The sequence below is a fragment of the Glycine soja genome, chromosome 5 (genome assembly GCF_004193775.1).
Source record: "Glycine soja cultivar W05 chromosome 5, ASM419377v2, whole genome shotgun sequence".
NCBI classification, from domain to species: Eukaryota; Viridiplantae; Streptophyta; class Magnoliopsida; order Fabales; family Fabaceae; genus Glycine; species Glycine soja.
The window spans coordinates 12,014,820-12,040,274 of record NC_041006.1 but is presented as its reverse complement, the minus strand read 5'-3'; the positions used below and the strand labels follow the sequence as shown (position 1 = coordinate 12,040,274).

Genomic DNA, 25,455 nt, shown 5'->3' with positions numbered 1-25,455 from the left:
GCCAACTGTGCGAGCACAACCAGAGAGGGAGGCTATCACACAGCTACTATGCATACCGGGGCAAGATTTCACCCGTGCCTGCAAAGAGACGAGTGCGGATCATGCGCACTAACATGACCACTCTTACACAGATATAGATGACATTGCTACTTAGCAACATTCTGCCCAGCGACCGCAATGCCAATCTCCCCCTGCAAAAGTATCAGTTGGTTTGTGTCGTCCCAACATGGGTAAGTATGCATATAGTTCAACTGATTTCTGATACCATCTATTGTTTGCAGGGATCGCACCCAAGAGACACCCAGTGGACCCGGAAAAGTCCAACAGGGCCCTGGGGTTTCCAGCTTTGGTTACGGGCCTCTATCAGTCCTACAGGGTGCTCGTACCCCCCCGACAAGGTCACATCATCATAGGTAAGTATGCACATCGCTCAACTGATTTCTGATTTCATCTATTTGTTTGCAGGGATCGCGCCTGCAAGACACCCAGTGGACCCGAAGAAGTCCAACAGGGTCTTGGAGTTGTCAAGCTCTAATTACGGGTCTCTATCAGTTCAAGGGAGTGCCTGTTGCCCCCAGCAGGGTCATCAGGCCCCCTACCAATCGAGTTTTCATCTAGAAGTGCTGCGTCTCCAGGCAGGGGCAGGGCGAAACACCACAGCAGCCTGGGGATGGCCGGCAGCGGGCAACAGACGCACCGCCATCACCTCTAGAGTTCACCTCAGCTCATCCACAAAAAGGTTAGAGCGTTGCCTACGACACATGGCCGACCAATAGGCAACCAAATCCAAAGCCAAAGGTAAGGAAAGTACTAGGTCCGTGACCTACAAGCCATCATGCGTCCAGCTAAAGACGTTAAAGAAGCGCTGCTAGGAGGCAACCTAGTACCTTTTGAATCTATGCTTGTTATTTGATCACTTTTTATAGTAGGACGCACCTAGTTGCTCATGATCCTGGGGATTTAAATAAAACAAGCGCAAGCTCGAAAGGTAGTCATACCTCACAAAATATATATATGTATGTTTAGGTAGTGAAAATACCTTAGATATGCATGTATGTAAACAAAAAAAACACTTCACAAAATATATATATGTATGTTTAGGTAGAAAGATACCTTAGATATGCATGTATGTAAACAAAAAAACACTTCACAAAATATATATATGTATGTTTAGGTAGAAAGATACCTTAGATGTGCGTGTATGTAGCAAAAAAATACCTCGCAAAACATATATATGTATGTTTAGGTGGCAAGATACCTTGGATATGCATGTATATAGCAAAAATACCTCACAAAATATGCACATGTTTAGGTAGCAAAAGACCTCATGAAAAAAAAAATAAAAAAAAATGAACAAATGAAAAAAAGAGAAAAAAGAAAAATAAGTTGTCTAGCTGAAAAGCCAACATGCTTTTGAAAAGAGATGACTTCCAACTTTTCTTTGAAAAAATTCATTGATCATAACCTATTTTTGAAAAAAATGTGTATACACCTGAAGGGTGAATGCTGTGAAAGTTTTCCCAGACGCCCGAAATGGACTCGGATGAATGCACAAATTGATAAAAGAACATATTTTGGAAACATTGGGTTGATTTAAAATAGAGGAAATGAATCCTGAGCCCTAGCATCACATGACCATAAAAATTTGACACTTGAGTGTCCACATAGGTGCATGCATGACCAGTTTTGCATAAAATTTCCAAATCATCATTTTTGCATTTGTGTCATGGAAATAATGTGGGGCATCCCTTTTTATCCTTGAACCAAACCAAACCCCGACATGTATCATGTCTAGCCATTCTACAAACCTTGAGCCAAGATCCTGACTCACCATGAACCTTGACCTAGGGTGAGAATGTCAATCCTTACCCTCGGGAGCAAAAAAGAAAAGAAGGAAAATTCCCCAATCAAAGAGTGGGAGAAAGCAAAAAAAAGAAAAGAAGGAAAATTTCCAATCAAAGAGAAAAAAGAAAAGAAAGAAAATTCCCAACCAAAGAATAGGAGAAAGTAAAAAAAAGGAAGGAAAGAAAGTTCTTGATCAAAGAACTAGAAGAAATGTGCAGAAAGGTCTTTTGACCAGACAATATCTGAACAATACAGAATTGTCACCAAATGAACGAAAAAAGAAGGAAAGAGAACCACAACCTAAAATAGTCTTCTCCCTTTGATTACCAACCAGAATCCCGTGCGCTAGCGACTTTTTTTTCTCGCCCCGCACTAAACAAAAACAGAAAAAGAAAAAAGCCAGAAAAATCAAAAGCCAAAAACACACAAAAGCCGAAAGAAGAAACCACCAAAAGAACCCATTCCCAAGGGAAGCCCTATTGATCCATGATCACGCGTGTAATTTTTGATTTGATAGGAAATAATTTGCAAAGTCAAGTCATGACATATCTATGGTTCGGAATTAGGATGAAACACTTACCTGTGCGAGATTGATACACTTTGAGTAGATTTCTTCTATTTTTTTTCGAACCCAGTGTTTCCTCTAAATGATCATTTAGAAACGAAATGCTAACATCCAAAATCTCATTTATGGTTATGGGAGATTTCATCAGCAGACTCTCCTTCCCCGGTAGACGCATTGTTTTTCACTCAAAAAGGCATATGCTGCTCTAAGTCAGTTGGAATATTTGTCTCTTTGCTAAAGCATGTTTGCATTTTAGTGGAGAAAACAACGAGACTTTTTCAAGTCTCACAAGTTATCCAGAACTACGTAGGTCTGAATTCCTCATGGGAGGATACGTAGGAGCAAGAGCCTCGCTTTTGTCGACCACACCGCCTTTTGTTGCCATGACTCAAGAGCTGGTAGCACGCGGAGATACCTTACGGTTATCCGCACCTTTGTATCATCCAGAGGCGGCGGGCCCGATGATACGCGGAGATACCTTATGGTTATTCGCACCCTTTTGTCATCCAGAGGCGGCGGGCCCGATGACAAGCAGAGACCAAGTTTGGTCAGTCTGCACCCATGATACGCGGAGATACCTTATGGTTATCCGCACCTTTTTGTCATCCAGAGGCGGCGGGCCCGATGACAAGCAGAGACCAGGTTTGGTCATTCTGCACCCATGATACGCGGAGATACCTTACGGTTATTCGCACCCTTTTGTCATCCAGAGGCGGCGGGCCCGATGACAAGCAGAGACCAAGTTTGGTCATTCTGCACCCATGATACGCGGAGATACCTTACGGTTATCCGCACCCTTTTGTCATCCAGAGGCGGCGGGCCCGATGACAAGCAGAGACCAAGTTTGGTCATTCTGCACCCATGATACGCGGAGATACCTTATGGTTATTCGCACCCTTTTGTCATCCAGAGGCGGCGGGCCCGATGACAAGCAGAGACCAAGTTTGGTCATTCTGCACCCATGATACGCGGAGATACCTTACGGTTATTCGCACCCTTTTGTCATCCAGAGGCGGCGGGCCCGATGACAAGCAGAGACCAAGTTTGGTCATTCTGCACCCATGATACGCGGAGATACCTTACGGTTATCCGCACCCTTTTGTCATCCAGAGGCGGCGGGCCCGATGACAAGCAGAGACCAAGTTTGGTCATTCTGCACCCATGATACGCGGAGATTCCTTATGGTTATTCGCACCCTTTTGTCATCCAGAGGCGGCGGGCCCGATGACAAGCAGAGACCAAGTTTGGTCATTCTGCACCCATGATACGCGGAGATACCTTACGGTTATTCGCACCCTTTTGTCATCCAGAGGCGGCGGGCCCGATGACAAGCAGAGACCAAGTTTGGTCATTCTGCACCCATGATACGCGGAGATACCTTACGGTTATTCGCACCCTTTTGTCATCCAGAGGCGGCGGGCCCGATGACAAGCAGAGACCAAGTTTGGTCATTCTGCACCCATGATACGCGGAGATACCTTACGGTTATTCGCACCCTTTTGTCATCCAGAGGCGGCGGGCCCGATGACAAGCAGAGACCAAGTTTGGTCATTCTGCACCCATGATACGCGGAGATACCTTACGGTTATTCGCACCCTTGTATCATCCAGAGGCGGCGGGCCCGATGATACGCGGAGATACCTTACGGTTATTCGCACCCTTTTGTCATCCAGAGGCGGCGGGCCCGATGACAAGCAGAGACCAAGTTTGGTCATTCTGCACCCTTGTATCATCCAGAGGCGGCGGGCCCGATGATACGCGAAAATACCCGAGTGGTTATCCGTATAAACATTCTTTTGCTATCTGTAAGACAGAACGCTTGATAGCATGCAGAGACTGACATGGTCTTCTGCACCTTTTGTTCCTCCGGGAACAACAAGTCATTTACATGCGGAAATTTCATGGTCGCCCGCGACTCTCGTCAACCGGGAGGAGCCAAACTAGTGTCATACACTAATTTTCGGGGACCTTTGCTTGATGACATGCGACCATTCTTTGGTCCTTGTGAGATGCTTGGCACCCATCATTAGGCAATTTGTGAAATTTTGGGAACAACAAGTCATTTGCATGTGGAGATTTTATGGTCACCCGCGACTCTCGCCAAATCGAGAGGAACGAAATTAGTGTCTTATCTTTACTTTCCTTTTATCTCCAATAAAAGACAAGTAAAGAGGGGCAACTGTCATACCCTAATTTCGTCCGGGGACCTTTGCTCGATGACGTGCGACCATTCTTTGGTCCTCGTGAGGTGCTTGGCACCCATCATTAGGCAATTTGTGAAATTCCAGGACATGCCGAAAAACCAAAAAAATATTGATGCACAATCCGTAAGTTTCCGTGACACCCCGGAAATCAAATGGAAGCATCGTTGCATAATTAAGTGAGGTTCCGTAACATTCCGTAAGTCAAAAAGGGGATGATTATGTAATCCGCAAGGTTCCGTAACATTACGGAAAGAAAACAAGTATCGTTACGAAATTCGTAAGTTTCCGTAACTTTACGAAAAAAGAATCACCAAAAAATAGCAGAGGGGGGTGTACTTAGTAAAAATGGGGGTGCAAATAGCACCCAGGCCCATTTGGGCCCTCCAGAAGATTCCTCCAGAAGGCGGTTGCTTCTGGAGGAAGCAACCCTGCTCGCCTGGGCGAGCTGGGCGGCAACCACCTCCCCTATTTTGCTATAAATAGGGGAGGAAAGCAAGAAGGAAAGGGTCCAGCCCCTTAGGCACTTCTCTCTCTTTCGAATTTGCTTGGAAAAATTGTTTCCGTGAAGAAAATCTAAGCCGAGGCGCTTCCGAAACGTTTCCGTAACGTTTTCCGTGAGGAATCTCGCAAAGCTTTCAACCGTTCTTCGACGTTCTTCATTCGTTCTTCATCGTTCTTCGATCTTCAACGGGTAAGTACCTCGAACCAAGCTTTTCGATTCATTCTATGTGCCCGTAGTGGTCCACATTGCGTTTCGTGCATTTTTATTCTCGTTTTGTTTACTTTTTATACCCCCTCTTGACGTGCTTAAGCCATTTTACTTAAGTCATTTCTCGCTTAACTTAAAAATAAAATAAATTTCCACCGAACGTTTGAATTGTACTATCCGTTAACTTCGGTTAAAATAAATTCCGACCGTTCGGTCGTGCCGTAACCATGTTGGAAATCAAAAAAGAGGTAAAAAATAATATAATAATAAAAAAAAACGTCTTTTAGTAAAATAAAGCGGGAAATCAATCGGACGTTTTCTCTTTGGGATTTCTCATTCTTAATCGAATTGATTAATAACTAAAGTGAAACTAAGGCCTAAAATCAATTCGCCTAGTCAAGCTCGTCCACAAAAATAGGCTTTTGAAGTTTGTCATTTCAAATTCTCACTAAGTAAAATGGATCATTTTTAAGGTCCAACGCCTTAAAATGATCACCACTTAAGTAAAAAAGAATCGCTTGATAAGAAAGAACTACGTAGGTCTGAGTTCCTCATTGAGGATACGTAGGAGCAAAAGCCCCGCTTTTGTCGACCACCCCAAGAGATCGTTAATGGTCCAATGCCTTAACGTTTCTCTCCTTTCAAAAACAAGAGGTCGTTAATGGTCCAACGCCTTAACGTTCCTCTCCTTTCAAAATCAAAAGACCGTTTAATGGTCCAACACCTTAAATGACCTTTTGTTCAATAAAAACATATTTTGCAAAAAAAGACAAAAACAAACTTAACCAAACACTTTGTTCCAAAAGAACTACGTAGGTCTGATTTTCTCATCCCAAGTTGAGGAATACGTAGGAGCAAAGGGAAACACCCTTGTCGACCACAAAAAAGAAAAAAATATAAAAAGGGTATAAAGGATATAAGAACATAAAAGGGAACATAAAAATCAAAGTCATGTTTGCACATTCGATTAAGGGCTGCCGTCCCTTGGGACGGGCGTGTGGGGTGCTAATACCTTCCCCGTGCGTAAATACAACTCCCGAACCTTTCACTAAAAAGTTCGTAGATCGCGTCTTTTCCGGTTTTTCCGACGTTTTCCTCAAATAAACGTTGGTGGCGACTCCGCGCGTATTCCTTTCGTGGAACACGCATCCCGCGAGTCACGCGTCGCCCTCCCGCCGAAGGGTAGGTTGCGACACTCCGGACAATCAATGTGTACCTTTCACAGCCAGGCTGGGGTTCGACTGCACCAACAACATGGCTGAGTATGAAGCGTGCGCCTTGGCTGTCCAGGCAGCAATTGACTCCAATGTCAAGCTACTCAAGGTGTACGGGGACTCAGCACTGGTGATTCACCAGCTGAGAGAGGAATGGGAAACTAGAGACCACAAGTTGATACCCTACCAAGCCTATATCAAGGAATTGGCTGGTTTCTTTGATGAGATCTCCTTCCATCACATTCCTCGAGAGGAAAATCAAATGGCAGATGCGCTGGCCACTTTGGCGTCTATGTTCCAGCTAACACCACACGGGAACCTACCATACATTGAGTTCAGGTGTCGTGGCAGACTCACACACTATTGTCTGGTGGAAGATGAACGGGATGGTAAGCCTTGGTATTTTGATATCAAGCGATACGTTGAAAGCAAAGAGTACCCACCGGAGGCTTCTGACAACGACAAAAGGACATTGAGGAGATTGGTGGCCAGCTTCTTCATGAGTGGAAGCATACTATACAAGAGAAACCATGACATGGTTCTGCTACGCTGCGTGAACGCTAAGGAAGCAGAAAACATGCTGGGGGAGGTCCATGAGGGCTTTTTTGGTACACACGCTAATGGGCCGCACCGTGGCCATTTTCCATGTGGTGAATAGATGTAATTGGGGCCATAGAGCCTAAAGCTGCAAATGGACATCGTTTCATCCTAGTGGCGATCGATTACTTCACTAAGTGGGTCGAAGCCGCGTCGTACGCTAGCGTCACCAGGAAATGTGCAAGGAGTTTAAGATCCAACATCACAATTCCACGCCCTACCGACCAAAGATGAACAAAGCCGTGGAGGCAGCGAATAAGAATATCAAGAAGATTATCCAGAAGATGACCGTGCCATACAAAGATTGGCATGAGATGCTCCCATTCGCATTACACGGCTACCGAATCTCAGTGCACACGTCAACCAGGGCAACACCGTTCTCATTGGTATATGGAATGGAGGTTGTGCTACCGTTTGAGGTGGAAGTCCCGTCATTAAGAATCTTAGCGGAATCTGGATTAAAGGGATCAGAATGGGCCCAAGCACGTTTCTATCAACTTAATCTCATAGAAGGCAAGCATTTGGCCGACATGAGTCATGGGCGTTTATATCATAAACGAGTGAAGAACGCTTTTGACAAGAAGGTACGTACGCGCCGGTTCAGCGAAGGGGACTTGGTGTTGAAGAAAGTCTCCCAAGCTCTAAAAGACAACAAAGGGAAGTGGGCCCTGAACTACGAAGGGCCTTTCGTTGTAAAAAGGGCTTTCTCCGGAGGGGCCCTGGTGCTCACCAACATGGATGGCCAGGAGCTACCTTCACCCGTGAACTCTAATGTTGTCAAGCGATACTACGCTTAGGATCTGGGGCAATTGAGCAAGTCGCTGCATGTTCTTTTATTTTTGTGTGTCCTTCTTGGTTTCCCCCTGGGATTCCTATCCTTTGTAATTTTCTCATCGCAGTCTTTTAAAAGAAAAGAACATGGTATTGAGGTTCCGATCCTCACTTTGTGTTTTAAACTATGTCCAGAATTTGATAACCTGAGATTTTTGCTCAGTCCATGGGATGCCCCAGGCGCTTAATTGAAACTGAACCTGACCAGGTTTCACTAAAAAGATTATTACATTTGAAAACGCTCATGCATACGCATACGCATGCATATTTTTCATCTTATGACAGGAGCAGAATCGTCTTTGGCGATGGTCAAATGCCGAGCCAAATCCAAAGACAGAGACAAATCGAGGTAAACAGTAACGCGGCCAAAGTTTGCTACGCAATGTCATTTCCTGCTTTCAGGTACTTAGGGATGGATGTGAGTAGAGGCTAGGCCCATGATTGATGGATCGTCATCCTATGCCCAGCTCCGGACAAGCGGGAAGCGTAGCTGGGAGGTAGCCTAGTATCATTTAAATTCCCAGTTATTATTACTGTTGTATCTTTAAGGTAATAGTTGGATGCCTAATCTACCCTAAGGGGGGGTTCGAGTAAGCTAATACCAACCCATAGAGAACACATACCTGTGTCTTCCCTAAAACAAAATACAGGGTTAGCTCGCCTGGGTGAGCACCCCTGCACCTGGAAACATAAAAACGAGGGGAGGGGGAGTTTCTCTCCACCCAAAACTCCCCTCCCTCATTCAAAAAACACAACACCCACGGGACTTGCAGATTTTCGCCCCTAGGCCACCATTTTTGCACTTTTGCTTCCATTTTTAGTGTCTTTGGTCACTCCATACAAGTAAGTGCACTACCCTTTGGTTTCTAGCTTTCCATTGATGCCTTTTATGCTTTGAATGGTACATAATTTGACCAATTCCGTGAGACAATTTGGGGCAAATTTATGCTTTGTTTCTTTGAATTGAGGGGTTGTAGGGGATGGCCTTAGGCCTAGGTTGTGTTTTGAGATGATGGGGCAAGCCACATTGCCCCCATTCTCTTGTTGTTCCACAAGTGCGCCCACCAAGTGCTCGGTGAAATGCCTCAATGGTATTTTTGCCTAAGTTTGTAAAAATGGCTTTTAGATTGGACTTGTGTATGTATGATTACCATTTTTTGGATGCGGACAGCTTGCGAGAATTAGGATAAATGCCAAAACATGACTTAGGCCTAGGGGGCCCAAGCTTTTGTTCGTTGAAATACAAGAAGGCATGATGAGTGAGAGCATGTTGGTGAGGTTTCCCCTTAAGGCCAGCACTTGGTTTGGGCTGCACCATGTTTTCCTTGTGCCTAGATAGTGTGAAAATGTCGTTCACCATGTACATGTGTATGTTGAATAGCTAGCTAAATGCTTTGCAAATGTGCATATATGTTGAAAATGGCACGAAAATGCGTCTCAAAGTAGGAACATATGATATGAAATTGCCTTTCAAGAATGTGAATAAGTAGTACAAAAATTACTTTTCCAATGAAGGTGCAATATGAATTTGTTTTCAAATTAGTGTAAACATGTGCGAATATAACATGAAATTGCCTCTCAAATGTATGAACATGTATGTGAATGAAATATGAACATATAGCAAAAAGAATGGGGTAGGTGGTTAGCAAGAGCCTTGGAAAATATGTATGGATAGTTTGACACATAGCGTAAGGAATTTATTTGCCAAAAAAAATAGGTGCATCATGTAGGGTGCCGTTCATCAAGAGAAAGATAGGTATAAATGTATGAATATCCTAGGAGAACCTACGCATTAATGTGTATGCATTCCCTTCAAAATTCATATGGATGTTCATGCTTTGTTGGAAAAAGGGTACGCTGTTTGGCTTGATCTGGCTTTCGTTTTGATTAAGTTTTTCTTGATCTAACTTTCTAAGCAATTTTGTAGGAAATGGCTCCGAAGAAACTCTCCACGAAGAGGTCTAGAAGAGACGCCGCAGCGGAAGGGTCCAGTGCCACCCCCGAGTTTGATAGTCATCGTTTCCGGAGCGCCGAGCTCCAACAGCGCTTCGAGGCCATCAAAGGATGGTCGTTCCACAGAGAGAGGTGTGTCCAGCTCAGGGAGGATAAGTATACGAACTTTCAGGAGGAGATAGCTCATAGACATTGGACGTCGCTGGTGACTCCCATGGCTAAGTTTGACCCTGAGATAGTCCTAGAGTTCTATGCTAATGCTTGGCCCACAGAGGAGGGAGTGCGAGACATGCGTTCATGGGTGAGGGGTCAGTGAATTCCCTTTGACGCAGATGCCCTCAGCCAGTTCCTAGGTGACCCGCTAGTTTTGGAGGAAGGCCAGCAATGTGAGTTTAGCCAGAGGAGGAACAGGGTCGACGGGTTTGACGAGGAGGCCATTGCCCAACTGTTATGCACATCGGGGCAGGATTTCGCCCAGACCACTATAGGGAGGCGGGTGTGGATCATGTGCACCAGCATGACCACTTTGACCCAGACATGGATGACACTGCTGCTCAGCAATGTCTTGCCTAGCGATCATAACTCCGATCTCCCTCTGCCTAAGTGCCAGTTGGTGTATGCCATCCTGACACGGATGAGCTTCCACGTGGCCCAGGTGATTGCTGACGCCATCTATTTGTTTGCAGGTATGCCACCCATCAGGCACCCTCTGGACCCGAATAATTCTAATAGGGCCCTGGGGTTTCCAGCGTTGATCATGGGCCTCTGCCAGTCATTCGGGGTTCCCGTCACCCCCAGTAAAGTGATCCGACCGCCGATCACCCAACCCTTCATCGAGAAGTACTGCACGCCCAGGCAGGCGCAGGGTGATGCACATCAGGCCGCAGACGCACCGCCACCACCTCGGCAGGCCGATCCCGCTGGATCACTAGGCATGGAGCGTTATCTACAACACTTGGTTCGACAGAAGGCGGCCAACCACCATGGGCAGGTGCAGATACATGAGTGTCTTTACCGGTTCAGCCTCAGTCAACAGGGCCAGGGTTCTACTCCTTTTGCATGCCCTACTCTGGAGCAGTTTGGGGCTTAGGTCGCATGGCCCAGAGACTGGCCCGAGGCCCAGGTAGGGGAGGAGCCTGCAGGATCCCCCAGTGAGGCAGAGGAGGCCCGTATGGATGAAGATATGATTGACTTGCTCGGTTTCTTGGGAGGAAGCGGAGCCACGTGACCGAGGTCACCGCACTTTTGTTATTGACATTACTGTTTTCTGTTATTATCACTGACATTATTGTTTTCTGTTATTGTCTATATGGTTACTAACGTTGCCGTTGTTATTTTTTGTTTCTGTTAAAATTTTTGGCGTTATGGCTCTCAGTTCTTTTGTCAATGTTTTTATTGCAACTTACCGTTACGTTTTTTTCGTTTACCTTGTGATTAGGCGTGAATAGGTAATGTGCGCCCTCGTCCGCACGACCTGTTCAAAGAGAAAAGGAGAAAAATGGAAATAAACATATGATAATAACTTTAAAAGGGAAAGAAATAAGAGGGAGAGAAAATATATCTTTCGGCTGAAAAGCCAACACGTTTTTGAAAAGAAATGACTTCCAGCTTTTCTTTGGAAAAAAGGATTCACTAATCATAACCAGTTTTTGAAAAAAAATATGTATGCACCTGAAGGGTGAATGCTGTGAAAATTTTCCCGAACACCCAAAATGGACTCGGATGAATGTGTGAATTGATAAAGGAACATGTTTTGGAAGCACTGGGTTGACTAAAATAGAGAAAACGAATCCTGAGCCCTAGTGTCACATGACCATAAAAACTTGATGCTTGAGTATCCACATAGGTGCATGCATGACAAGTTTTGCATAAAATTTCCAAATCATCATTGTTGCATGTGTATCATGGAAATAATGCGGGACATCCCTTTTATCCCTGAACCGCCAGCCAAACCCACACCTTGACAAATATCATGTCCAGCCGTTCTATAAGCCTTGAGCCAAAATCCAAACTTACCATAAGCCTTGAGCCAAAAGAAAAAAGAAGAAAAAGAGAAAATTCCCAATCAAAGATTGAGAGAAAGCAAAAAAGAAAAGAAGAAGAAAGAAAATTCCCGATCAAAGATCGGAAGAAAACAGAAGAAATATGCAGAAAGGTCTATGGACCAGAGAACATCTGAACAATACAAAATTATCACCACGTAAACAAAAAAAAAAGAAAGGAAACCACAACCTAAAGTGGTCCTCTCCTTTTGGTTGCCAACCAAAATCCTGTGCATCGGTGACTTGTTCGCCTCACACTAAACAAAATCAGAAAAGGAAAAGGCCAAAAACACTCAAAGCCAAATTTCCCACCAAGAAAACAAACCATTCCCAAGAAAAAGTCCTATGGATCCATGATCACGCATGTAATCTTTGATTTGATAGGAAATGATTTGCAAAATCAAGTTTTGACATATCTATGGTTCGAAATTAGGATGAAACACTTACCCGTGTGAGATTGATACACTTTGAGTGATTTCCTTCTATTTTTTTGTTGGACCCAGTGTTTCATCTAAATGGCCGTTTAGAAACGAAATGCTAACATCCAAAATCTCATTTATGGTTATGAGAAAATTTCATCAGCATAGTCTCCTTCCCCGGTAGACACATTGTTTTTCATCCAAAAAGCATATGTTGCTCTAATCAGTTGGAAGTTTTGTCTCTTTACTAAGCATGTTCGCATTTTAGTGAAGAAAACACCGAGACTATTTTAGTCTCACTGTTATCCAGAACTACGTAGGTTTTGAGTTCCTCATCACAAATTGAGGATACATAGGAGCAAGAGCCTCGCTTTTGTCGACCGCCCCACAATCTCTGTCATACTGACCCTAAGGCCATGTGGCACGCAGAGACAAATTATGGTCATTTTGCACCTTTTGTCATCCAGAGGCGGCGAGCCCGATGACATGCGGAGACAAATTATGGTCATTCTACACCTTTTGTCAACCAGAGGCAAGCGAGCCCGATGACATGCAGAGACAAATTATGGTCATTCCACACCTTTTTTCAACCAGAGGCAAGCGAGTCCATTGACACGCAAAGACAAATTATGGTCATTCTGCACCTTTTGTCATCCAGAGGCAAGCGAGCCCATTGACACACAGAGACAAATTATGGTCATTCTCCACCTTTTGTCATCTAGAGGCGGAGAGCCCGATGACATGCGGAGACAAATTATGGTCATTCCGCACCTTTTGTGAACCCGAGGCAAGCGAGCCCGTTGACACTGAAGTTTATTGACACTTCTGATGCCTTTTCTTTTCTTACTGAACGACAGGTTCCGCTGGCGGGGATATTGACCGGCCGAATGATGTTCTGCTCGAACGAAATTAGTGTCTTATCTTTACTTCCCTTTTATCTCCAATAAAAGACAAGCAAAGAGGGGCAACTGTCATACCCTAATTTCGTCTGGGGACCATTTGTTTGTTGGGATGCGACCTTCGCTTGACCACTTCGAGGCACTTGACACCAATTGTTAGGCAATCCGTGAAGTTCTGCGACATGTCGGGAGTCGAAAGGAAGCCTCAATGCGCAATCCGTAAAGTTTCGTAACATTCCAGAAGCCAAAGAGGGAACAATTGCATAATCTGTAAGGTTTCGTGACATTACAGAAAGAAAACAAGTATTGTTACGTAATTCATAAAGTTCTGTAACGTTACGGAAAAAGAATCAGCAAAAAAAGGGCAAAGGGGGTGTAGTTAGTAAACCGGGGTGTACAAATAGCAATCAAGACTACTTGGGCCTTCCAGGATGTTCCAACAGAAGGCGGTGCCTTCTGGTGGAAGCAACCCAGCTCGCCTGGGCGAGCTAGGCAGCAACCACCTCCTTCTTTTCCCCTATAAATAGGGGAAGGAGGGCAAAACAAATTCGTTCAACCCTCCTGGCATCTAAGATTCACTTAAAATTAGTGAGAAAAATTGTTTCCGTGAAGAAAATCCAAGCCGAGGCGCTTCCGAGACGTTTCCATGGGCGATTTCGTGAAGATTTTCCATCGTTCTTCGTCGTTCTTCGGTCTTCAACCGGTAAGTTGCCGAAATCGAACCTTTTAATTCATTCTATGTACCCTTAGTGGTCCCCACTTGTTTCGCGTGCTTTTATTTTTATTTCATTTACTTTCCGTACCCCCTTTTGACGTGCTTTAGTCATTTATTTAAGTCATTTTCTCGTCTAATTATAAAATAAAATAAATTTCCACCGATCATTTGAGTTGTATCATCTTTTAATTTCTGTTAGAATAAAATCCGACCGATCTTTCACGCCGTAACCACGTTTAAAACCAAAAAGAGGCAAAATAATAATATAATAATAAAAAAATATCTTTAAATAAAAATAATCAAAAAAATCAATTGGACATTTTTCTTTGGGATTTTCGTTCTTAATCAAATTGACTAATAACCAAAGTGAAACTAAGGCTAAAATCAATTCATAAATCAAGCTTTTGTTATCACCCAAAAACCATTTTTAAAGGTTCAACGCCTTGAAATGGTCCTTTTCGCTTTTATTGGTTAAACGTGGATGTTTTAAAAGCCTAAAATAAACACATAGCTTTGTCACCTCTTTCAAAAAACCAAGAGATCATTAATGGTCCAATGCCTTAATGCTTTCTCTCCTTTCAAAAGAATCGAAAGATCGTTTAATGGTCCAACGCCTTAAAATTACCTTTTATTCAATCAAAATATATCTTGCAAAAAAGAATAAAAATAGTTTAACCAACGTTCAGTTCTTAAAGAACTACATAGGTCTGATTTCCTTATCACGATTAAGGAATACATAGGAGCAAGGGAAACACCCTTGTCGACCACAAAAGGATAAAAAATACAAAAGGCACAAAAAGACATTAAAAGCGTAAAAAAGGGAAGATAAAACAAATTGAAGTCATATTTGCACACTTGATTAAAGGCTGTCGTCCCTTGTGACGGACGAGTGGGGTGCTAATACCTTCCCCGTGCGTAAATACAACTCCCGAACCTTTCACACTTAAAGTTCGTAGATCACACATTTTCCGATTTTTCAGACGTTTTCCTCGAATAAATGTTGGTGGCGACTCCGCGCATTTTCCTTCCTTGGAAGATGCACCCATGAGTCTCATGTCGCCCTCCCGCCGAAGGGTAGGTTGCGACAACGGGTTAAGTTAAATGACTCCTATTATTGATAACTAACTTCTCTCTAAAAAAGACAAACTTTTCGGAATGATAAAATGAGGTCACATGAACGTCTATATTTTTACTTGAAACACAGCCAATCAAATGTTTTTTTTTCTTTTATTTTGAAATTTTTTTGCTTTACTCGTCGTTTTACGGCACCCCCACCAACGTGCAAGATGAGTAATCTCTGATTGAACGGTCTTGGAAGTCAACACTCAGGAGCACAAGTCGCTTGAGCAAACAAACCAATGGCTTGCACTCACATTCCGGTGGAAGTTGAATAAGCAAAGATGTGTTTTTGAGAGGATGAGGGTCAAAGATGTCAAATTTATCCATTTTATTTAGCATTGTAACTATGGTTTACAATAATGGCATAAACTTGAAAATCCTGATGAGTCATTAGAGACATCTAACAACAGCTTCCCAAATTGCCCCATGTGTGATGTTGCTTGTCAATGTTAGGATTCACAAGCGATTCTCCTTAAGTTTCAGCCAGCCTGCATTAATTAGACTTTGCACCTTACGCTTCAAGGTCATGCAGTGCTCAATGGAATGTCCCGGAACTCCTCCATGATATGCACACGTTGCGTTCGAGTCGCATCCTCGGAGAAATGGAGGTTGAGGAACCTTGGTTGGGGTCATGGCTACCATTGAATTATCGAGTGGATATGGGATGGCCTTTGGAAGTGCGGTAGACAGACTTTGTGGTTGATTTAGGGATGGCCTTTATGGATGACTGGGTGGTGGGTAATGTGAAGGGCTGATATTGGCTGAGTAATGATGTTGTTGAGCTGGTGGGGGAGTTTCCATGTAGGAACGGCAGTCGCAGCATGGGCTTCTCCTTCATTCTCACCCTCTTCATTTGCCCCAATTTTCGCATTCATCAAAGCAAGATAATCATATTTGCCTCTTTCCATACCCACTTTGATCCTTTCACCGACGAAGACCAAATCCGCAAAGCTTGAAGATGTGTAACCCACCATTTCCATAATAGAACACTGGTAATGTGTCTACTATCATTGTTATCATTTCTTTCTCCGTCATTGAGGGAACCACTTGGGCTGCCAAATCCCTCCACCTTTGGACATATTCTTTGAAAGATCTGTGCCCCCTCTTGCATATGCTCTGTAGTTGCATCCTATCCGGAGCCATATCAGAATTGTACTAATACTGCCTAATGAAGGCAACCATTAGGTCCTTCCAAGAATGGACTCAAGAAGGTTCCAAGTTAGTATACCAGGTAATAGCTACCCTAGTAAGACTTTCTTGGGAGAAACGTATCAGCAGTTTCTCATCTTTTGCGTATGCCCCCTTCTTCCGACAATACATCTTTAGATGGTTCTTGGGGCAAGTAGTCCCCTTGTACTTGTCAAAGTCCAGCACCTTGAACTTAGGAGGGGTGATGATATTGGGTACTAGGAACAAATCTTCTAGGCTAGCAAAGGCATAATCTTCACCCATTACTCTAGCTCTAGCACAGGTTCGTTAAGGGCGTCGTAAAGCGTGTTTTTTTCTTTTTGAAAATAATGATTAAGTTCATTTTTTTTCAAGGAAAGAATGCAATAAGCAATGCAACCAATGAAAAGGATGGATGTATGTGAATGATGCATAGTTTGAAGTATTGCGAATTTTTACGCAGGACATGGGGTTGAATCAATTTAGATTTTCAACATGGTCCATGACATCTTTGTCAAGGTGAAACTGGAAGTAACAGGGACATCAACAATCCTAAATGTGTTGGGCAGTAGACGAAGCAGTGATGTAACTCGATCCATCTTTTGCCCCAATTTTTGCAAGATGGTTACTTCCATGCTTCAACTTGACTTGATGAACCTTTTCGTAAAAGCATGAGTTTGGTTCAACCCCGTCATCCAAGGAATGGAAATTCGGTCGCCAATACTTCGACAAAATTTCATTGAGATGAAAGACTCGGGAATACGTATGCTATGCATGGAAAATGTAATTATGAAATTGAGATGCCTGAAGAAACATCTTTTCTTAGTTAACCATACATTAGGTGCCATGTTCAATCATTTTGTTTTGTTGTCTTTTTTTAGAAATGGGTTTATGATCCCAACATGGTTGGCTCATGGTACCTAACACATGCAACTAAGAATGCAGTGTGAATTTTCATGCTTCCTTTTTTTGTTTTTTTTTTTTGCAGAGGAAAACGCAAAGATCGGTCGGGTGTCAAGTACTTCGAAGTGGTCAAGCGAAGGTCGCATCCCACCAAACAGATGGTCCCCGGACGAAATTAGGATATGAAAGATGGCAGTGGTCCTAGATGCAGGGAAGAATTCTCCAAGAACACCCTCTTAAGGTCATCCCAGCTGAAAATAGACCTGGGAGCAAGGTAGTATAGCCAAACTTTTGCCAGTCCCTCCAGAGAATGAGGAAAAGCCTTTAGAAAGATATGATCTTCTTGGACATCAGGGGGCTTCATGGTGGAACAAACAATATGGAACTCCTTAAGATGCTTATGAGGATCTTCACCTGCAAGACCATGAAACTTGGGTAGCAAATGTATTAGTCCAGTCTTGAGAACATATGGCACACCCTCATCAAGTTATTGAATGCATAAGCTTTCATAAGTGAAATCAGGTGCAGCCATCTCCCTAAGAGTCCTCTCACGAGGTGGAGGTTGAGCCATGTTCTCGGTATGAAAGTTAGTAGTGGAATGTTCAAAATTAGAATATTCAGAATCACCCTTAACAGAATGCTCATAATGCTCAAAATGCACAGAATGACCAGGATGCACACTATGCCTAATTAATCTATCAAAAGGTTCTATCTATTTCAGGATCAAAGGGTTGTAAATCACCTGGATTGCCCCTAGTCATGCACTATATGCAGCAAATAATGTGTTTCTTAACAAACACCTAACAAGGGGATAAAACTACAGTTATACTCAAACGATATCAAAATGAGCTGAAATTTTGTGAGGAGCACCCTAAAATCATGAAAAGATAGCACAAAAATTTTCAAACAAAAATTCAAAGTCTAACTATGAAAACTACCTAAGCAAAGTTTAGAAAAATAGGACAATAATACTTGAAAAAAAAAAAAAAAAAACTTAGTAAAGGCTGATTTTTGGAGTTTGGGAGTCCCCAACCGGCTTCAGCCCAAATGCATATATAATAATAGTCGTTCTGATACCCAGAGCAAAAGTTATGGCCATTTTAAGTTTTGCTAAAAACAAGTTCCAAAAATTTTTGTCTCTCTCAAATAATGCCACACCAAGTGCTCTTGGTATTTTTCACACAAAATATGGATCAAAAGAAGCTACCACACAAAAATTCAGCCAAAAATAACAACTCTAACTATCAAAACAAATATCATTAATTAAATTGCAAAATCCATCGCTAATTCCAGTCACTAATTCCAGTCGCTAATCACTATTCAACACTGTTCACAACAAAACAAAAGGCTAAATTAGTCGCTAAATCTGTCGCTAAAACAGTCGCTAACAGGGAATGCAACTGAAATGCAAAACAGAACGCTACACAAAATAAGATAACTAAACACTATTATGAACTTTTGGCCCACTGCTCCCCGGCAACGGCGCCAAATTTGATCGAGGCCATACCCGAATCAAATAAACATTAAAAAATGCAGTATCTAGGAAGTGATCCTAGGTCGTCTCCCAACGAGCAATGGTCAACCAAACGTTCATAACAGATAGTAATAAAACAATAACGAATTGGGGGGGTGTTTGTTTTTCTAAATTAAACAGCAAGTAAATTTGAATTAGAAAATATCAGAATTAAAACATGTTGTTTCCCCTTGATTCACAAGCAAGTCTCTTATCCTAGGTTACGAGGATTTATCCTTTATCAGTTCAACCACTTAATCCAACCCTAAATTAAATTACTAAGCGAAATTTAACATAAGGCATTCATTATGTGATTAAGCAACACATACACCAATTAATCATGAATGAAATTAATCATTAAGCATGAACATAAATTAAGCGTAGAGACAATTAATCAAGCACTAAGCATGCATGGATTAATAGCAACAAATATAGAGTAATTGGTGAAGAGGAAAAAATGATCAGAATTCAATAGAAATAATAAAACCTCAAAGAGAGTTGTGGTTGATCCTCAAGAGAAAACAACACTGGAGACTTAGCCTTCCATTAATAAGTAGAAACGAAAATTGTAGATTGAAGCAGAAAATGAAATTTTATTGCTACGTGAATAGTAAAAACTGGAATTGTAAAACCTAAAATTATTCTTTGTCCCTAACACGAAAAAGACAAAAACCAAAAAGAGAGAGAGCCCCTCAACTAGAACCTTGGTGCTATTATATATATGTTCTTAGCCCCAAAGCTTGCAAATCTGTTTTAAGTCCCAGCCCATAAATAAAATAAAATCTAGATAAGATAAGATAAGACAAAATCTAGATGAAATAATATCTAGATGAGATAAAATCTAGATATGATAAGATTTGATAGAATAAAATTGTCTGCTCTCTTCAATTCCAAGCCCAATTGCTTATAATTCTCCCGAAATTAAATTAAAAACACAAAATTAGTCCAATAGGCCCAATTGATAAAACTGCATAATTAAATTGACAATTAAGGCTAATCAGTAATTAAAATGGTGACAAAAAGGGTTAATAAATAGGAGAAAATGATGACACATCAATCATATAGAGGAAAGGCTCAAGGCCATTGAAGAAGGCGGAGATCATGCTTTTGCTAACATGGCAGAGTTATACCTAGTGTCTGACGTCATCATCCCTCTGATGTTCAAAGTGCCGAATTTCGATAAGTACAAGGGGACTATTTGCCCCATGAATCATATGAAAATATACTGTCGGAAGATGGGGGCATACTTGAAAGATGAAAAATTGTTGATGCATTTCTTCCAGGAAAGTCTTACTGGGGCATCCTTCACCTAGTATACTAATTTGGAACCTTCCTGAGTCCATACTTGTAAGGACCTGATGTTTTCCTTCGTTAGGCAGTATTAGTACAATTCTGATATGGCTCCGGATAGGATGCAGCTACAGAGCATGTGTATGAAAGAGCATGAATCTTTCAAGGAATACGCCCAAAGATGGAGGGATCTGGCAGCTCAAGTAGTGCCCCCAATGATGGAGAAAGAGATGATAACAATGATAGTAGACACGTTATCGATGTTCTACTATGAGAAGATGGTGGGTTACATGCCTTCAAGCTTTGCTGATTTAGCTTTCGCCGACAAAAGGATCGAAGTGGGTCTGAAAAGAGGCAAATTTGATTATCCTGCTTTGATGAATGAGAAAACTGGGGCAAATAGAGAGGATGCGAAAGAGGAAGGAACCCATGTTGTGATTGTCGTTCCTACATGGTCAAATTTCCCACCAGCTCAATAATGTCATTACTCAGCCATTATCAGCCCTTCTCACTACCCACCACCTAATCATCCACAAAGGCCATCCCTAAATCAACCACAAAGCTTGCCTGTCGCACATCCAAATTCCAAACACCACTAATGTGCCATTATTTTCTCCTATTTCTTAACCCTTTTTACACCATTTTAAATACTGATTAGTCTTAATTGTCAAATTTATGAGGCAGTTTTATTATTTGGGCCCATTCAGCTAATTTGATGTTTTTAATCTAATTTTAGGAATTAATGAAGCATTGGGCTTCAATCTAGAATTGGACTTGGGCTTGAATCTAGAATTGGGCTTGGACTTGAAGAGGGCAGACTAATTTATTCTACAAAATTAGATCTTATCTGATCTTATCTTATCTAGATATTATTTAGATTTGATCTCATCTAGATATTATTTCAGCTAGATATTATCTTATCTTATCTTATCTAGATTTGATTTCACTTATGGCTTGGATTTATAACACATTTGTAAGCTTTGGGGCTGAAAAACTATATAACAGCACCAAGGTTCTAGTTTACTCTCCTCTCCTCTCTCTCCTCTCTCTCTTCTATTTTTTCGTTTTTAGTTTTGGTCTCTCTTCTCTTTCTCTTTTATTTTTGTTTTTTACAATTCCAGTTCAGACTTTTAGTTTTATCAATAAAATTTTGTTCTCTATATGATTAATGGAAGGCTAAGTCCGCAGCGTTATTTTCTCTTGAGGATCCAGCACAATTCTCTTTGAGGTTCTATTATTAGTGTTAAATTCTGTTCAGTTTTTCCTCTTCACTAATTACTCTAAATTTGTTTCTATTAATTCATGCATGCTTAGTACTTGATTAATTGTATCTGCACTTAATTTACGTTCATGCTTAATGATCGTTTATGAGCAATTGGTGTGTGTGATGCTTAATCACATAATGAATGCTTTATGTTAAATTTCGCTTAGTAATTTAATTTAGGGTTGGATTAAGTGGTTGAACTAATAAAGGATAAATTCTCGCAACCTAGGATAAGATACTTGCTTGTGAATCAAGGGGAAGCAACACATTTTAATTCTGATAATTTCTAATTCAATTTTACTTGCTGTTTAATTTACAAAAGCAAACAACCCCCCCAATTTGTTACTATTTCCTACTATCTGTTATGAACATTTGGTGTATCATTGCTCATTGGGAAACGACCTAGGATCACTTCCTAGTTACTACATTTTAATATTTATTTGATTCAGGTACAGCCTCGATCAAATTTGGCGTTGTTGCTGGGGAGCAGTGTCCAAAGGTTCATAATAACTAGTGTCGTGTTAGTGTTTAATTCTTTCGTGTTTTATGTTTAATTGTTAGTGTTGTGTTAGTGTGTGTGGGTGTGTTAGTGTTGTTTAGTGTCTTGGTATTTTGTTTGGTGTGTGTTCTGTTTTAGTTTTTCTGTTAAGCGCTTCCCCTGTTTCAGTTTTGGGTGTTTTGCTGTGAATAGTGTTTTGCGATGGATTTAGCGACCACTTTTACTTGCAGAAAAATAGAGTAGTAGTGGAAATCATGTAGTGACGGATTTTAACGACTACCCTTGTTGAATTACTTGGGATTTTTTGTTTTAGTATCTAGAGTTGTTATTTTTGGCTGAATTTTTTTGTGGTAACTTCTTTTAATCTATATTTTGTGGGTAAAATAGCTAGAGCCTTTAGTTTGGTCAGATTTGAAAGTTCCAAAAAAGTAGCAAATTTGATTTTTGTCAAAACTTCAAACGGCCATAACTTTTGTCAAAACTTCATGGCCTTGCAGGTGAAGACCCACACAAGCATCTGAAAGAAATCCATATTGTCTGCTCCACCATGAAACCACTAGATGTCCAGGAGGATCACATATTTCTGAAGGCCTTTCCTCATTCTTAAGAGGGAGTGGCAAAGGACTGGCTATATTACCTTGCTCCAAGGTCCATCACGAGCTGGGATGACCTCAAGAGAGTATTCTTAGAAAAAAATTTCCCTGCTTCCAGGACCACGACCATCAGAAAAAGATATTTCAGGCATTAAACAACTCAGTGGAGAGAGCTTATATGAATACTGGGAGAGATTTAAAAAATTATGTGCTAGTTGCCCTCACCACCAGATTTCAGAGCAGCTTCTCCTCCAATATTTTTATAAAGGACTCAACAATATGGAGAGAAGTATGATAGATGCTGCCAGTGGTGGAGCCCTTGGAGACATGACCCCTGCTGAAGCCAGAAATTTAATTGAGAAGATGGCTTCCAACTCCCAGCAATTCAGTACCAGAAGTGATGCTATTGTCATTAGAGGAGTGCATGAAGTAGCCACGAATTCATCAGGTGAGACTAAGAAGCTTGAAGGTAAACTAGATGCCTTGGTTAACCTGGTAACCTAACTGGCCATGAATAAAAAATCTGCACTTGTCGCTAGACTCTGTGGTTTATGTTCCTCTGCCGACCACCACACAGACCTTTGCCCTTCTGTGCAACAATCTGAAGCAATTGAACAGCTTGAAGCTTATGCTGCAAACATCTACAACAGACCTCCTCAACCTTAACAGCAAAATCAGCCACAACAGAATAATTAAGACCTCTCCAGCAACAGGTACAATCCCGGATGGAGGAATCATCCCAACCTTAGATGGTCGAATCCTTCACAACAGCAGCAGCAACAACAACAGACTTATTTTCAAAATGTTGTTGGCCCAAGCAGACCACACGTTCCTCCACCAATCCAGCAGCAACAATAGCAACAGCCCTAGAAACAGCAAATAGTTGAGGCCCCTCCGCAACCTTCCCTTGAAGAACTTGTGAGGCAAATGACTATGCAAAACATGCAGTTTCAGCAAGAGACCAGAGCCTCCATTTAGAGCTTAACTAATCAGATGGGACAGTTGGCTACACAGTTAAATCAACAATAGTCCCAGAATTATGATAGATTACCTTCTCAATCTGTCCAGAATCCCAAAAATGTGAGTGCCATTACATTGAGGTTAGGAAAGCAGTGTCAAGGACCTCAACCAGTAGCACCTTCCTCATCCGCCAATGAACCTGCCCAACCTCACTCTACTCCAGAAAAAGATGATGACAAAAATTTAAATAGTAAGTTACCTAACAATTTCTATGCAGGTGAATCTAAAGAGAAGCAACATATCCCTCTTCCATTCCCTCCAAGAGCAATTTCCAACAAAAAAATGGAAGAGGCAGAGAAGCAGATCTTGGAAACATTTAGGAAAGTAGAGGTAAACATACCTCTGCTGGATGCAATAAAGCAAATTCCAAGATATGCTAAATTCTTGAAGGAGTTGTGCACTAATAAGCAGAAGCTTAAAGGAAGTGAAAGAATTAGTATGGGCAAAAATGTCTCCGCATTGATTGGTAAATCTGTTCCCCAAATCCTTGAAAAATGTAAAGATCCAGGTACATTCAGCATACCTTGTATTATAGGGAACAATAAGTTTGACAATGTCATGCTAGATTTAGGAGCTTCTGTTAGTGTTATACCTCTGTCTATTTTTAATTCTCTATCTTTAGGTCCTTTGCAGTCAACTGATGTGGTAATTCATTTAGCTAATAGAAGTGTTGCCTATCCTGCTGGTTTCATAGAGGATGTCTTAGTTAGAGTTGGTGAGTTGATTTTCTGTTGATTTTTATATTTTAAATATGGAGGAGGGATTTTCTAAAGGATCAGTTCCCATCATTCTAGGCAGACCTTTTATGAAAACTGCTAGAACTAAGATAGATGTATATGCAGGCACACTATCTATGGAGTTTGGTGATATAACTGCTCATTTTAATATTCTTGATGCTATGAAACACCCATCAGAAGATCTTTTTGTATTTCGTGTTGAAATAATTGACCATATTGTTGATGAATACATGACTGATCTTCATTCTAATCTGCATGCCTGTCACTCTTCATGCATTGAATCTGAATTTGTACTTGATCATATGTCTGAATTTGATGCTGAGAGTGAATCTGAATTTGATATTGATTACATGTCTGCTGATGTTTTACCTCTTGAGATTGATTTTATAGAGTCAGGTAGAACTAACCATGTTTCAGGAAGTACACATACCTCTGACTTTCTTTATGAGGTACAGGCTAAGAAACTATCTCTTTCTACCACTATCCAGCCATCCACACCTGAATTGAAGCCTCTGCCATCAAATTTAAAATATGCTTACTTGGATGATAGCAAAAGTTTTCCAGTAATTATATCTGCCTCCCTTGTTGATGAGCAAGAGGAGAAGCTGTTATCAGTTCTCAAGAAGCATAAGAAGGCTATAGGCAGGACCCTGGCGGACATTCCTGGTATTAGCCCATCCACATGTATGCATCGAATAAATTTAGAAGATGGGGCTAAACCAGTAAGACAGCCACAAAGAAGACTCAACCCGGTGATTCTTGATGTAGTGAAGAAGGAGGTAACCAAGCTTTTGCAAGCTAGAATCATTTATCCTATCTCCGACAGTCAATGGGTGAGTCCCGTCTAGGTAGTTCCAAAGAAAACTGGCCTCACCGTGATAAAAAATGAGAAGGAGGAGCTGATTCCTACTCGGGTGCAGAACAGTTGGAGAGTATGCATCGACTATAGGAGGCTGAACCAGGTTACCAAAAAGGACCATTTTCCACTGCCATTCATTGACCAGATGCTTGAACGCCTGACAGGTAAATCTCACTACTATTTCCTTGATGGTTTTTCTGGTTATATGCAAATCACTATTGCTCCTGAGGATCAGGAAAAGACCACATTCACCTGCCCCTTCAGCACTTTTGCCTATAGGAGGATGTCTTTCGGCCTGTGCAATGCCCCTAGTACCTTCCAGCGGTGCATGATTAGTATTTTTAGTGATTTTTTTGAAAATTGCATAGAGGTGTTTATGGATGATTTCACTGTATATGGATCCTCTTTTGATGTTTGTTTGGATAGTCTAGAAAAGGTTTTGAATAGATGCACTGAAACTAACCTTGTTCTAAATTTTGAAAAATGTCATTTTATGGT

General features: G+C 41.6%; 1 non-coding gene across 1 annotated transcript; it reads right to left on the bottom strand.

The window, feature by feature from the left end:
- Positions 1 to 22,466: 22,466 nt before the first annotated feature.
- LOC114413933 lies at positions 22,467 to 22,574 on the bottom strand. Its single transcript, XR_003667072.1, has one exon. It is a non-coding gene; the product is annotated as a small nucleolar RNA R71 (small nucleolar RNA).
- Positions 22,575 to 25,455: the final 2,881 nt, after the last annotated feature.